Source organism: Triturus cristatus, chromosome 9 (assembly GCF_964204655.1).
Source record: "Triturus cristatus chromosome 9, aTriCri1.1, whole genome shotgun sequence".
Classification (NCBI taxonomy): domain Eukaryota; kingdom Metazoa; phylum Chordata; class Amphibia; order Caudata; family Salamandridae; genus Triturus; species Triturus cristatus.
In genome coordinates, this window is record NC_140592.1 from 357547449 (window position 1) to 357563448 (window position 16000).

Below are 16000 nucleotides of genomic sequence, written 5' to 3' on the forward strand. Positions count from 1 at the left end.
TTGAATCCAGGGAAACTGTTCTTACTTTGGGCTTCTTGGACTAACATGGGGGCATTGGAGCATATAACTGATGTTGCCGAAGCCCCTCTCCATGAATGTAAACTTTGCTTTCTTGATCTTGGCGTGCAGGTGCTGTATCTGTCAAGGCCAGGAAGCAAGTGTGCATCTAATCATGTAGCACTTGGAGGTGGACAGGACGCCAGCTGCCCAGGCCCATTCGATCATTTGTGGACAGCACTAGTGTTTGGTGGCCATGCACTGATTCAGGGGCCCAGTGTGAGCTGAACTCATTTCCTAACATCAGCATGTGCAAAATAGAGACCAGGGAATCATTGGGAAGTCATTGACCCAGTTGTTTTTAGATCAGGTTTAGCTCATTATTGAAGTGGTTTCTCCCTGGACCATTTTGGCAGGATTCGAGTCTGATGGAGGGAACACCATAACTAGCGTCCTGAAGAAGACCCCACTTAATTACAATGGGGTCAAAACGTCAAATAATTAGAATGCTTGGACATATAATTTATGGATTTTGGTTCCTAAGATTGAATAATGTACTGCACAGTACAGTCATCATGCACTGTGAATTATGTACCTGTCAGGCATTTGTTAGTTGTCCTAATTTGAGTTGTATGGTTCTGTCATGCCTCCTGTGCCTGCTACCCCGAGCCATTGTCCATGTGCAGCAGGGGCGGAATGCGTATGTAATATAATGCCCATTGATGGTCAGGAAGGTGCTTGGCCTGCAACTTCCTGCTGTCAGTTGACCTACTTCGGCTTCCGGGTCATCCTCGCTGGTCACAGCATCCTCCATCGACTCCTCGTTGTTGATCTTTTCACCGTGGTGCGTTGGGAATGTTTCTTCCAGCAGTCGTTTAATACTTCGCAAATTCTGAAGACACTACACCTGTAAAGAACAAGAAATACGAACAAGTGTCGAGTTCTACGGATCCTGTTTGGGTAACACGCTAACGAGCCTTGAGTTTCTGACCTAAAACTGTTTTAGGCATAATACTTATCTGACTTTCAGGTCTAGTCACACCTTATGTGAATTCTGCAGAGATATGTTGGATCTGAATTGTCTAATGGAATCACAGAGAAACTGAAATGACCAATGATTATCTCAGAATTGTTACTTATGTCCTTTTACTTTGAACTCACAGCATTTCTCTTGCAGTTGCTGAAAGGCTTATTACTTTTTTCTTTTATACTTTTGGTGTTTTTGACATGGTTTTATGGCTAAATCAGACAGGCGTGAAGTAATGCACTGTACCTGTAAATGCTTGTTCTTTCTTCTTAGGAAGACATGAGTAATACATGAGGTATGCTATATTCTTGGTATGATTAACATTACATGACGTTCTATTGTGTTTCTATTACAAATACACCCGTTCATTTTTTTCCTTGCCTGTCATTAGATGTGCGTTATTACACATTGACATTTATGTATCTACAAATAGACGGAAGAGGGCAGTCATACAGGTATTAAGTTATTTTTAGAGAAGCGTACCTAACCAGAGCTGTAGCGACACATGTATGAGCATTCTTACTGAGGCACTCATTTGATTCTCTTACACAGGAGGAGTCTTAGATGGGCCCTGCTAGACACCTGTACTACATTGCAGTCTTGGTTGGACGTCCTCTTTTTTCTCTTCCCTTTGCCTCTTCCCCTTCGATCTGTGTTGACTTTGATTATTGTTCATTCTTAAAGACATGCAATGAGTACAGAGCAAGGGCATCGTTGTGCAAGGGACAAAGTACCCCCTTTGCAACAGAAGGCATCCTCCCTCTACAATTGGAGAGACTACTACAGTTCTGATATTGCTGTTAAAGCAGTGCTTAATTTGTAACAGAATATGTGCCAAGCCCAATATTTTGCTTAGAAACCCAGGGCTGATGCCATTGAATGTCAGGGGTGCAGAATACAATTCTGCATAGTCTTGATTCCACCGCATGCCTCTTTCATCCACCACCAAAACTACCTGCTCCTCTGTCTCACTCTTGAGGGTTCTTTTCATCCCCACTTCCTCTCCTTGTCTCTGTTTTTCGTCTTTCTCTTGCTCCTCCTTTCACCCTTTTGTGTTTTTCTTGCTGTTAGTCAAAGTGTGATGAGAAGAAACAAGCGTCGATCCCCAAAAATGAGTGATGGTAGACCCCAACTGCAACAATTTGGTCAAATTAAGCTCAACATCTAATTATAACTTTTGCTTCTTTTTCTCCAAAAACTCCTTTGCCTGCCTGCCTGCCACTGTGCTAGGTGTGCAAACATACTCTCCCTTTCACTCTAACATAAATAGTCTCCATCAACTTCAAAGTCCTATTCAAAATGTTATTCTTACAGGAATATCATTTAAGGGGGGGGGGGAGACAATACTTAGCAGGCAGTTAGGGTGCCTCCATCAGCGAAGGTACCAGAGTGCCCCTGCTACCATTAAGTATGTCCCTAATGCCATGTGCAGTCAGGAGGGTCAGCAGCACCTTATTTCTCAATAGGCACATATATCTTTGTAACCCCAATTTTCCAAAATAATTTGTTCTTACAACTCAAATCCAACCATACAGGTAATGTAAGAAAGTGCCCCTTTTTGCATGGTTATCCCTCAACTGATACCAACTTGACTGAATATGTCCTGGGATCCTGCTAACCAGGCCCCAGCACCTGTGTTCTTTCCCAAAACTGTACCTTTGTTACCCATAATTGGCACACCTCTCGGCCACCTATAAGTCCCTTGTAAAAGATACCCCTGGTACCAAGGGCCTTGTGACCAGAGAGGGCCATTGAGGGCTGCAACATGTATTGTGCCACCCTCAGAGACTCCTCATTTTAACACCTACCCCCTGCCATTGCAGGCTGCGTGTTGTGGTGCAGACCAAACTGATGAGTGAACATGGCACACATCCCTGTGTGCCATGCCGATCAACACTGCCTCTGGCATGGGTAAGTCACCCCTTTAGTAGGCCTTATAACCCTAAAGGCAGGGTGCATCATACCCCAGGTGAGGGCATAGGTGCATGAGCAATATGCCCATATAGTGTATGTGCCATTCATGGATATTGTAGGTGCAGTGAAGGCATTTTCAGTACATGGGCTGGGAGTTTGTCAACACAAACTCCAGAGCTCCATGATGACGTTACTGAAGTCTGGGAAGTGTGGCATCAAACTTTCCAGCACATTAAAACCCACACTGATGCCAGTGTTGGATTTAATGAAAAATGCACACAGAGGGCATTTTAGCGATGCCCCCTTAAAAACTACCAACTTTGATGTGGTTCCTGACTCACTCCAAGCCATCTGCCATGACCAGACAGGTTTCAGGACCCCTGGGTAGAGAGCCCTCTGCTCTCTGGGTCTGGAAACTATACAGATCCTGGGCAGAGGTGTCATGCCTCTTTCCCCAGGATGGGCAGGGTCCCCGAAGATGGAGCTTCAAAGGCCTGCCGCCTTTGTTAGCTGCCCCAGCCTTTTGCTGCTATCAGCAACTGGCTTCCACTTGTTCTGACCCCCATTTTGGGTGTGAGACCCGGCGGGTGAATCTAGCTAGGAATAGAGGTGTGCCCACCTTTGCCATCCTCACCCCTCAGGTGTAGGAGGCGAGTTGAAGCACCCATCTCAGTCCCCGGCATCTTGAAGATGGGGGACCCCTCCAATCGGGAAGATGCTTATGCCCCCCTCCCACTGGAGGGTGACATCATAGGGGGCGTAGATACCTCAGGGAAGAGACCCATTGGTCCTAACCCGTACACCCCTGTAATGCCCCTAAGTCTGGTATTTAGTGGCATCCCTGAACCTTGCCTCTTCAGATTTGACCGACCAGAATAAGAAGGACTGAAGAGCCGTGCTGCAGAAGAGGAGGAGAATAGCAACTGCTTTGGCCCCAACCCTACCAGCCTGTCTCCTGCTCTGAAACCACTGCGAGCTGAACCCAGCGTGTCCTGCAGCCAGCAGCCTCCAAGAACCCCCGGAGACCTGCCCTGCCTTCCCAAAGAACTCCAATCTCCTGTGGACACCGGATTTGTCCAACACCAACCCAAGCCAGGATTACAGATCCAGCCGGACCCGCAAGTCTTCACCATCCTGCATCCGTCACCCACAGCCCGAGTTTGAGTGGCTCAACACTCCAGCAAGGTCTCCCCAGCAATCCTGACCCGTGAACCAACATTGGATAACCGCCACCGACCTACTCCTTGATGCCTGCAGCCTCATCCTAAAGAGTTCACCCCAACTGCTACCAGAACGGGTAGGTAGAACCCGACATGAAAAGACACCCCTTCACCTCGTGAGTCCTGAGGTGCTTGACCGACGATGTCCTGGTGTCCAGCAGCTCTTCAACTTCACACTCCAGTTGTTTATTCCCTTCGTCCAGTCCTCTGGTTCCAGCCTGCAGTCCTTTTCCAGGCCCAACGTCCTCCATAGGACAGCATTGGGCTCCTGACACCTCTTGAGCACCCTGCACCCGGCCGCCCCTGCGCTGCAGGTGGTGTGGACTTGATGCCAACCTGGGACCCCTGTGCCGTTACCTTAACGCTAGGAGCTTGTCTCCTGAGACCGACTGGCTTGCCTGTGAGCAGCTCCCAACCGAGGTGCCCCATTGGCTAACATGGGCACCCTGCACTCTGCACCCAGCCATCCTAGTGCCACTGGTGGTGCCCCTTAAGTGCCAACCTGAACCTTGGTTCTACCCCCCAAAACTTCTATTCCAAAACTGTCGACTTACCTGTAAACATAGCACTTTGTTTTTCTCCATAGGACTGAATGGTGGGTTTTCTCTACTTTGTTGAACTGTCTTGTACTGCACAAAAAGTAACCTATTGCCTTCACAAGAGTTAACCTGCTTACAAATGTCCTGTGTTGCTTAAATTGTGTTAGGAGTGTGTTTCAGGCCAAGCCAGAAAAGTATTCACGAAGTAATCCAAAAGTAATCTAACAGTAATTTAAAGTGATTTTGAACAGTTTTCCAATGGTGTTTCTCACTGCAAAAGTAATCTATATGTTCCTACCAAACTAGCATTCACTGACTTTTGAAAAGTAACATTGTATGAAGGGTTTAATTTACCTGCTACTGAGTAAATCCTGGTTCTAGAAATAAAAAAACTAAATAACAATTTTTTATATAGACAATTTGCCTGGATTCAGTCTTTGAGTGTGACATCATTTCTTGCCTGAGTGTGTCCAGCAAATGCTTAACACTACACTCCTGATAAGCCTGACTGCTCAAACACACTACCACAAAAGAGAGTAAAGTGTTATCTACATTAACCTCTGCTATACCTCTGGGGATCCACTGGATTCTGTTCACACTATACCTTACTTTGGTATAGTACATACCAGTGATACTCAAAGTACGGCCCGGGGGCTGCATGTGGCCCTTCTGACCTTTACATGCCGCCCCCTGGGCAGAAGCAGCACTGGGCTGCTGTTTACTCAACTCAAGGACTTATTTAAAGGTTAATTGCAGTTAGGGAAAAGAAGTAACTAGGCACTTAACTTTAGAAACACCTTCATTTTTAAAGACAGCCACTAGATACAGGTGCTTTGCTTTCCCTACACCCACTTTACAGCCCCCGCTGGCATCAGTGCGGCCCTCGGTCACACCATAGACCAAACTTTGCGGCCCCCGGTAAAATGTTTGTGAGTACCCATGGTATATACAGAGCCAGCGTCCTACAAGAATCATATCCTGTTCTCTTTTCCCTGTGCTTATTAGAGTATTTGATAATGAATGTCCTTGTTGCATTAATATTCCTCTCCGAACAGTGTCTGCTACTTCCCTTGGCACTCTCCCCGCCCTTGATTAGCCGAACCGCTTCTGTGACTCACAATGAGGTGATGACAAAGATGGCTGACAATAACAGTATTGTTGGCCACTTACGTCACTGCCTTGCAAGAGTGGAGCCTGAAGATCACCAATTATCCAGGACAGTTGCGTAATGAAAAGTGATAGATTTACGAAGGTGTCTGCGTATTCTACCAGGAAGTGCTCCACAGGGAGGAAACCCGCTGGCACTTAGAAGAGCTCTTCCTATCGAGGTTAATCTTTTCATAAGAATTACTTGCAAAACGAGTGAGTCGTAAGGCTGGGACTGCTGAACTGCGTTTTATTTACGTGAAGGAAATGTTCTGATGACAAGACTTACTTTCATAGAAATGGGCAGGCATCTGGCAACCGAGTAAATGTTTTCGTACTACCACGAAAAACATAAAACAGGGTTTTTCTTTGACTGACGGCAGTTCTTTCCAGGAAGATTTTCTCTGAGTGGGATTTTTTTTTTTAATCGGGTAAGCTTCCTGGATATCTGGGAAGCGGCTTTAATACATACAATTTGCTTTCCAGGAAGGACCAAAGACTGCAAATTAAAATTCTACTTTTCTAAGAATCTCCAAAAACAGGTAGTTATTAAATGCTTACCAATAGTTTTTTTTATCATTTAAAATGTTTAATATAAGTATAAAATATTTTTGACGTTGTATATTTTAATTAAACATTCAGCGTTGAAGGTCTGCGTTTTTGGACAGCGCATCCTTTGTTAACTGGATTACTGGACAGTTGAATTCCCTGCCCCTTGTATGTGCATGTTTATAACACCCCAAGTATAAGAGGGTAGCTGATAGTATGAAGTTTTGGGTAATTTTGTTTTAATTAGATGCACTTTGAATTCTTTGGATGCTCACATCTGGTCTTCAGTTGTGCTGTAGCCTAAAAGATGAGTGATACCTGTCCCTCGGATCACTAGCGTGTTAAAGAATGGTGGGGTACACTGACTTGCCAGATTTTTCTAGAATGTGCCGGGTGGGAGTACGTGGTATGAGGATATAATACTTTAGATGTTTATTTGAGTTTATATGAAAAAAATCCAGGGCACATTTACAAGAAAGTGACGCATCTGTACAGATGAGTCACTTTCCCTGCGCCCCACCCTGAGAAACCCTTGCGCCACCATGGATGAGCCCTATTTACATGGCGCTAGGATTGACAGATGCGTCAGAAATTCTGACGCATCTGTTGCAGAAGTCACGCATTGCTGGAGTCGTGTCGCAAGCACGACGCAACTCCATCAATGCATTTTGAGGCCTATTCACACTACACTGCGTCACTTCTTACGCCTGCTTGAAGCAGGCGTAAGGTTTTGACGCAGTGGCGCCCTAGAAGTGACACAGTGAAATCTTGTAGATTTCACTGTGTCACTTCTATTAGTCTTTCCTGGGTGGGAACACCCACCCTGCATATATTATACCTTACGCAGGTATAATGTGACGCAGGGCTTTACAACGTGACGCGTCTCCCTAGATGCGTCACGTTGTAAATTGGCCACATTTTTTACGCCGCCAATGCATCACAAAAGTGACACAACGGCGGTGCAAAAGTGTCGCAAGGGGCTTGTAAATCTGCCCCTCTGTCAGCAACTCATTGTCTCCTGGTGCAGAAATCAGACCCAGACAAGTTACCGCCTCGTAGACTACTACTGGGAGGAACCACAGTGACATTGATATGGGGCACACAATTGCAAAGTTCTCCAACTCACAATTCCACAACTTAAAAAAAAAAGCTTCACAAAGGGCGGCACTTCCAAAATAATGTTTTTAAGAAGAGCTGCTGTGGCAGCCCTTTGCAGAAGTGAAAAATGTTTCCTGCTTTCATGAGGGGCAGCAGGTGCTTTGCAGTAGTCCCTCATCAGAACCATAATCCCCCGCATGGCCTGTACCATATCCGCCATAGAGTCCTAGGGTCATGAGACTTCACCCAAAGATAAGTCTGCACCTCTCCCAGACACTGTCTCCGCAGCCAACTAGCCCCACCCCCAGGCTAGCCATCACAGCTATTATGTTCTAGTGTTTTCCAGCCTGCAGGATGCGCTACCTATCAAAGGCGGGACAGCCAGCAGGCAGTAAAGCTGGCTGTAGTGTCTTGCTTTATGAAAATGTTGCCTTGTGACCATGCATGGAATATGGAACCCCAAGGTTGCTAAGGAAGGCTGCGGAACTTGTCAGTTGACAGTTGCCAGTCTCCGGTGCTGGATGGGGTCTCTGTTGTCAGCAACTCAATAAAGATAAACTCAACTCTATTACTACTGCCTCCTGTGTTCCTGAAGAGGTGAATCTTACACAGACCAGTTATGTGCTTCTGGTTGGGTAACTATGCTGTGATGAAGGATGGAATCAATATCTACTTTCACCGAAACATCGTTTTGAATTATGCAGCACTTTGCAGACAAAGTTTTTTCCATTGTCTACGTCTAGGCTGTAGGCTTCCTGGCAGGCACAAGAGATGGTGATTTAGTACAGAATCTTATGGGCAGGTTTAATGCTGGTGAGGAAATAACAATAAAAGGAGAGATTCTTCCTCCTCTCTGTTGAGCATTGCTAGAACTGGCAACACTGTACGCCTGTGTAATTAATCCAGTGGCATTAAAGCACTGAATCAGGTGACTAGGTTTCCAACAAACCAGCTAAGGAGGGCTTGATTGTGATCACAGTGCAATTGAGTTCAAGTGGGTAGGTGGAAGGAAGAGATACTGTATTTGTGTATTATCTGGAATCTATTGGTAGTGTGAGGGCTATTTATACCGTACAATCTTGCAATCGCCTCCACTGGGAGGGAGAAACAGTTATAGAAAGGGTGTAACCCATATGTAGACTAACTAGCAAACAGAAGCAGGATGTCAAAGTTAATATTTAGTCAGCAAGCAAAACAGCAAACTGTATGAACAGGAGCAAACTTTAAACAGGCCTCACCCTTTATATCAGTCCCTTTGAGTCTGATTAGGACATACCTGCTGCAGGTATGACTTAATCAGAGTCAAAGAGAGTCAAAGAGAGTCAAAGAGTCAAACCTGCACCACTTCCAGAGAGGTTGAGGGGAGCAGTAGATACTGTAGGCTCAGGCTCTTGCGCCTGATATCAGAATAAGGTGCTCTGTCTGTGAATGAGCAGGCAAGCCAACTGACACCACTGAGGAAAGGTGCCACTGAGTCCAATCCGAGGTCAACGGGACCAAATAGACCACCAAAGCCAGTTGCCCAGAGGGTTGCAAACTTTTCAGCCGACCAAGTATTTGTGGCGTTCAGTAAGTTAGCCATAGGTCCTAGAGAAGTACTACCAGACTAAGATGTGTCTGGGGACTGGTTAAGACTTAAGAGGGCATAGGTAATCTGGGTTGGTGAGGGTTGCTTATTAGAGAAATACAATCCAGGAGACAGCAGCACGTAGACAAAATGGAAGAGTGACGGATTACATCCAGAACTCCTAGCTAATGGAAGAACTTGAACTCGAGGCACGAAAAATAGATGCTGGCAAAAGCACTTCTTCTGTTCAAACATTTGAATTATTTGTTGTTATGAATCAAACACAAAAGGGGGAGACAAAGGAGTGAGGCAATCAATGTAATATAACCCTCCACAATATATAGCAGCTGTCAACGGCTATAAGGGAGGGTGATGTATGAAGCATGAATACCACTAATTTAGGTAACTATACATTTTTTTTTATTTCATTGCAAAGGAACAATTCTGGGTAAGGTGCACTGTACAAATGATGTGTGTATGTCTTGTTATAATATGTTTATTTCATATTTTATTTGTGGTATGTTTGTTATGCTTATATTAAATTGTGTTATTTTATGTTATGTTATCTAGTAATAAATACTTAGCAGATTAACTACAACTAGATAGGTCAACATAGGAGAAGAACTGAAAACAAGGTGCAGTCTGACTGAAGAAGACCAGGTATCTAAAGCAGAGCTCATGCCATTTCAAAGGTTCACAGCACCCACCAGAAGGAGACTAAAGCAACATGCCCTAAGCAGTGACATTCCTTTTATTAAATGCGGGTATCACCAGGGAAATCCATTGAAAAATGCTAGAATTGTCTGTCCTCTTACCCAACCTCACATCACCACAATGTGCCATGGTTTGGTTGAATAAAATACTCTATTGTGACATTTTTCACCAAGAGTCCTCTCAAGGTAAATTTTGGTTTAACTAGTGTTTGTAAGTACACCTTCACTAAATGAAAGATGACAGTAAGGAGGCAAACTACATGATCTAAGAATCCAACGAGCCACCACCATCTCCTTGAGATGTATCTTCTGAAGGCCTTTCCATGACCAGACTCTTGGGGGAGTAAACCATTGTAGCTGCTCATTTGGGTTTTGAGGAACTGTGGTCTATAAAGTCTATCAAAGGAGTCAAGATCAGAAAGCCATGTAAAAACCTGCTGTTTACCCATTAAGGCTGTTACCATGCTACTATACAACCCCAGAGAATATGTGCTCATCCTAGAAAAACTTTGAAAAAGAGATGGCAACCACCTAGATCTTGAAAAGAAGAGATTTGCCAAATAACTATTTAAGCACAAAATTAGAGGTGCACTATTTGAGCACACACTTGTATGATCTCAAAACGCACCAAAGTTCTCAGCAATGATGGTTTCTGAATTCTGGCGGACAGTGTGCTCCATTGTTTCAGACATTACCGGTGCTGTTGTGCACCCGGACCCCCCCCCCCGTGCTTGCCTGGCTTTGTTAAATTCTGCCCTGATGCTTCTCGACGCCTAATTGCGATGCTACTGGTCTTGGCCAGACGTAGGGTGGCGATGTGCTGGGGACGCAGGTCTACTCCTAAGGTCAAGAGCTGGCTGGAGGACGCCTCTCGGTGTCAGACTCTTTTATCGGAGTTCTGGGACTTACTGCCCACCAGGTCCCGTCCAGTGGACATTTGGGGCCCTCTGATCACTTATCTCCACTCACGCACTCCCCCCAGCAGCGCTGCCTCTCCCGCGCACCCCGCCGGCCCTGTGCCCGCAGTGGCCGCCGGTGCTGGCCGGTGACTGCTCCCCTCTTCCTCATTGGCCGCGCTGCTTCATGTGGCTTACCATTACTGTTTTGTCCCTAGTGTGTAAACGCTGTGATTTAGCCCGAACATAGTCATGTCTCTCTCAAGGTGCAGTTGAATTGTTCCCTAATGCCTGACTTGATCTATACTGTGTTCATCTGAGCTGTTTTACTGCGCGATGTAATGTGTCTGTATTTCGGTGCCTCAATAAAGGTTTTTGAAAACTGAAAAAAAAAAAGTTCTCAGCAATGATGGCCCAATATGAGACTCATAAACACACTTCTGATAGTGAACTACAAATCATAATGGCCACACACCTCACAACACATATGTGTAGAAATGTGAAGATATGACCAGCTCATGAAACCAGCTACAACAAATGACAACCTAAAAATGTAAAGCAGACTGCGTGTCCCAACGCAGGTGTATCTGCAAAGCATCCACAAAAAAGATGCCAACACACCAATGGCAGGGGTCAATAATGATGAATACCTCACTTCAGGTCATTACAGACTCTGACTCCAGTCCTGAACCTTTTACCTACAATTTGTTGACACTGTTGATTTCAAGTATATTTGTTTATTGGACGCAAAGCTAGACTACAACACCCAGAAGTTTATTGGAATATCACTCGAAAGTGAAGGACTGGAAAGGGAGGGCCAGATGTACGACCATTCCATTTTGTGGGTCTCAAAATGCGAATTTTTGCTACTCACAATTTGCAACTTGCAAAACGGATTGTACTAATGTGCCTCAGACACATTTTGCGATTCCCAATGGGGTCGCAAATTAGCTCCCTCATCAATATTCATAAGGCAGGTAGCAATTTGCGACCTATTGGGGATGGGCAATAACAAAGGGATGGTGGCCTGCTTGAGACAGTAAACCACCATGTCCATGTTTGCTTTTTAACTAAAGCAACTTTTTTTTTCTTCAAATGGAACCTGTTTTCCCTAATGGAAAACGGGATGCGTTTAAAAGAAAAAAATGAAAAGTTTTTAGCTGCCAAACACAAAAGGGGAAGGGTTCCCCTGGGGACTCCCTCTCCTTTGTGACTGGCTTACCACCAATTTGAAATTGGTTGCAACGGCGATTGTTTTAAGGCTGCATTTGCGGTCGCAAAACAATCACACATCACCCTGTGACTTGCGATTAGGAAGAGATGCCCTTGGCACACCCCTTCCTAATAGTTACTCGCAAACACTATTTTGTGAGTCGGTAATACGTTACCGACTCACAAAATAGGGTTTGCATATGCTACAACCCTTTTTAGTAGGGGTGGGCGGAATTTGCGAAATTCACTTTCGCAAATTATCGGGAAAATGTTAAAAATCTCTGCAAACATGCGGAAATATCGCGAAGATGTGGAAGTTTTCTTCCCGCCCGTTCGCGGTATTTTCTGCGTGGTCGCGGCTCGCCAACTTACCCATACAGTGGCTCGCGGGCGCGGCCATCTTCTTTTCACTTGTCTCGCGGTGCATGATCGCGAGAAGAAAGACGTGATCGCGCGACGAATGATGTTACTGTGGGCGCGAACTGTTGCGAGACAGCGCAAATGGCTACAAACAATCCAACATCTCGTGGAGAACGCGACCGGATCGGGAAAACTTGCCGGCGAACGCGGGGATTCAGGTAAGGCGATCACGCGCACGCGAGAATGTATTATTTTACAGCAGGAGCAAGCAAAACATTTCCGGTAAAATGCGGATTGCGGAAATTTTGACATTTTCGCACTCTCCGCGGAATGCGAAAATGTCAAATTATCGCAATTTCCGCGAGCGGAACGGAATTTTAGCCCAGGCCTACTTTTTAGCAGTCACAAACGGACAGACTTTCTATTTAAGATAGCTAAAAATGGTCATACATCTGGCCCAGAATCCTTTACTGCCCTGGAGAATGGTGGTAACCTTAAAGGACAGAAAAATCATGTACCTTGTTCACACACATAGGGGAAAAAAAATAACGCAGCTGAGTCTCACAACCCATACAAACACGGACACCATGTCATACGATAAAAAACCAGAAATACACCATAAGCTATTTTCTGTCCTAGTCCTAAGTGCACAAAAAACCTTGCTCTCCATTCACAAGAGAAGTCACAGTCGCTCAAATAAGAGTGCGTCAGCATACTTGGAACCAGGCTACTATGGAACCAGCACCCCTGGCATTCATCCTTGTGGATAGCATGTGATCATCCAGGTAGCGGAATTTACAGATATCATTCACATATCTGCTCACACCAACATCTGACCTGCTCGAGGACAGATCTAAAAACAACTTTCAAATCACCGCTGGTCTGCAGCAAGAGCTACTGCATGAGCCAACAAGCACCATTGAGATGTGCGCTTAGTAAATTCGTCTCAGCACTCGCGACTTATCACAGACGACAACTGCTGACTGATCCAGGCATCGCCACCGCTACATATCTGAGATCCACCTACTCTCCATCTGTCATTCACCACCAGCAAACGAATAACTGCAGACCGCCATCCTTGCCTAAGCAGCAGCGCTATAGTCTCCACCCCAATGTGGATCAAAGCACACTTGCCAAAGATTCACAATAACATAACGTGTATTTGTAAAGCGCGGGTTCACCTGGAGGCATCATGGAGCTGAATTACAGATCTTTATTGTTACCCAACTCCATGGTATTCGTTTTTTCGACCTGAGATGGATGAAAGACTGCGTGGACCCACCAGGATTTGAACCTGTGACTATGAGGTCAAACACAGGCTCCTGCAGTGGAAGCATTAGTCCACTGAACCAGACCCAGACAATACAACTTTGTCATGACCTAATCAATCAAACAATCAGTAGATTTGTATAGTGCTTCTTGTCACCTGTGAGGATATCCAGGCGCTGTTGCAATGCAGCGGAAAACGTGCAGAGAAGGGCAGACATCTCCAGGAGCAACAAAGCCCCATCATAGAAAGCAGGCGGGCAACTAGAGCCAAATTTCGGTGGGGTGGGGGGGCTGAAAAAGATTTGGGGGGGGGGAGGGGGGCTAAGTCTTCCAGCCATAGGCAGAGTGGCTGTAAGAAGGGGTGAAAACACAACAAAAACCTCATTAACGAGTAAATGGTCTTTTAAAGACGTGGAAGGGGGGGGGGGGGTGGCTGAAGCCCGGTGAGCCCAATGGGTGTTGCGCGCCTGATAGAAAGGCAGAATTGGGCAACCACACCTTTCCCCCAACAAGAAGTACCGTATTCTGCCTTACAGAGCACAAAAAAAGTTGAAAACCATTTCCTCCACTACACAACAGATGGGCGTACAATAATGAGGCGCAACCGCCCACTGAAGATGACACAGTACTATCAACCCCACAAGCAGTGACTGCAAGTTTCTAGATCACTGACTGCCATTAAGAATTGAGAGATGGCAGCAACCACGGTGCTAGACGTCACTAACGAGAAAATGCTGATCCTTGTGTATGTCTTGGTAAGCTGAACACTTTTACACAATGGCCTCAAGGCCACAAGAAGCACTATTTCTATACCTCAGCAACCCCAATTAGTCCTCAGATAACGTGTTTTTGGTTTTGTCTATTATTGCCGACTTACTGGTTCTTCTGCACATGCTGTTTTGTTTGAGTAAAAGAAAACAGGCATGTGATGTGCCTATTAATGCAAACAACCAGAACGCCACCTGCTGTTGTTTGCAGCAATTGTGGTTTTTATGTTCTTTTTTCAGCACAGAATGCGTCTTTTCCCTAAAATGTAACTGTAAATGAAGAATTTTCATTTTGCCTATTTATGCATAATGTTCCCGAAATTTCACATAATTACCGAAATTATGTAAATTTAGTACACCACTAAGATTGCCATATCGGCAAGAGCTTCGCCCTACCTGCTCAATTGAAGCATGTATGCTGAGTTTTATAGATTTCAGAGCTACATTATACCCTTTCAATCAATGCAATTGTATAGAGGAAAGAACAGGTGGTAAAAATGAAACTGCAGATAGACACTATTGGCAGGTGACGGGCTGTTCTCACAGAAAGAATGCAAGGAGACTTTAAAGGCGATACAGTAAGCTAAAGTAACAAGCATTGGCATAGCCAATAGGTCTCGCCTTTGGGACCTTATAAGTGTTTAGTTATCCAGCACAATATCCTTGGTGAAACAACATCAACTGTTACATGGCTAAACACTTATAAGGTCCCAAAGGCGAGACCTATTGGCTATGCCAATTCTTGTTTCCGTTGCTTCCCAGTGGCTCCATGCCGTGGGCGACTCGGTCACTCTGTTTTAAATTTTATGCCAACGGAGGCTTGCATGCTCAGATTTTGAGCTCACGTTTACGTTGTAAATAGAAACTGTACGTTTAAGGATTCAAAGTGATGTGGGCTAAAACGCCGGCATGACATTAGAGCTCACCAGCCATGTCCGTATCTGCCCACGCTGCTATGGCTCACATACGGTCTAGCCTTAGATATTAAGCCCGATGCGAGAACTGGTCGTGTCACATTTCAGAGTTGATCGATTCTGCTGCGCAGTACCAGTGGTCGAAGTGGGGGGAAAAAAGTAGGGGAACTGTGGGCAGAGAATCAGAGGGCGGGAAAAACCAGAGTATGGAGTCAGAGGTGTGGCCAGAATGCACAAAACATCCTACTTTTCTGTATTTGTTTGGCATTTCACTAACCAGTTACAGCTTATTATGTTTTTTAATTCAACCAATGGATACACATGATTATTTAAGGTTTAATAAGAGTTATTGACTTTAAAAAACATTCATAAAGTGGGACATGTTTCCAATCACAGAATGTCCCAAATATGCTTAAAAGTGGAAGCACAAGACATTTGTTTCCCAGCCATGGAGTTTCTGTCATTAGCACTTCTCCCTTATCCCACAAGAACGGTTCAAACATGAATGGCAAAATATCTTAGTTTGCAAATGGTTTCCACATAATCATGGCCCTGCCATATTTGCCACATAATATATCACCTGCTGCACAATTTCAACAAAAAAAACAATTGTAGCTCAAACGGATCAAAAGTTACAAAAAAAATGATTTATGTTGCTGCAAAGTAGACAGCCCTTCACAAAGGTTGACTGATCACCTTTCTCAATACTGTATTTGTATTTTACACTGGTACTAATAAGGCAAAATATTTCCAGAGACTGTTAGCATGTGTAAAATGTCAAAATAATAAAGTATCAGAAAATATACTGTATT

At 44.9% G+C, this 16000-nt stretch overlaps 1 protein-coding gene across 7 annotated transcripts in view; it reads right to left on the reverse strand.

The window, feature by feature from the left end:
* The window catches only part of LOC146797925 (uncharacterized), a 196854-nt gene that overhangs the window by 16807 nt on the left and 164047 nt on the right, over positions 1 to 16000 (reverse strand). For 3 of the 7 annotated variants that reach the window (XR_014968556.1, XR_014968555.1, XR_014968553.1), the window contains one exon: positions 770 to 904. The exons of 3 other annotated variants lie outside the window; for them this stretch is intronic. The gene's annotated coding sequence lies outside the window, so the exon portion shown is untranslated. Of the gene's footprint in view, positions 1 to 592; positions 729 to 769; positions 905 to 16000 lie in introns of those variants that run through there. One more of the 7 variants, XR_014968559.1, reaches the window with a different exon arrangement.